This window comes from Brassica oleracea, chromosome C5 (assembly GCF_000695525.1).
Source record: "Brassica oleracea var. oleracea cultivar TO1000 chromosome C5, BOL, whole genome shotgun sequence".
NCBI lineage: Eukaryota > Viridiplantae > Streptophyta > Magnoliopsida > Brassicales > Brassicaceae > Brassica > Brassica oleracea.
This window is the reverse complement of record NC_027752.1, coordinates 16,515,841-16,516,132: the sequence shown is the minus strand read 5'-3', so window position 1 is coordinate 16,516,132 and position 292 is coordinate 16,515,841.

Sequence of the window (292 nt, the reverse complement as noted above, 5' to 3'; positions counted from 1 at the left end):
GGGTTCAGGGGGTTCTTCTCTATGGTGAGAGAGATGGAGCCTTCTCCTTTTACAAAGTATCAAATCACAAATCTCTCAAAGCTAAAGTCTGGTTCCTTGTCTCAAAAACAGCGTAGTAAAATATAGAAAAACAGAAAGAGAAGTTTTATGGAAGCCTCTGGCGGCTGGGAGAAAAAGATGGGATAATTAGGGCAAATCCCGTAATGACTTGTACTTTCTTTAAAAATCTCTGCCGCTGGAACAGACACTCGGGTTGCTCCGCTCTATCCAGAACAGTCGCTCGGGTTGCTCC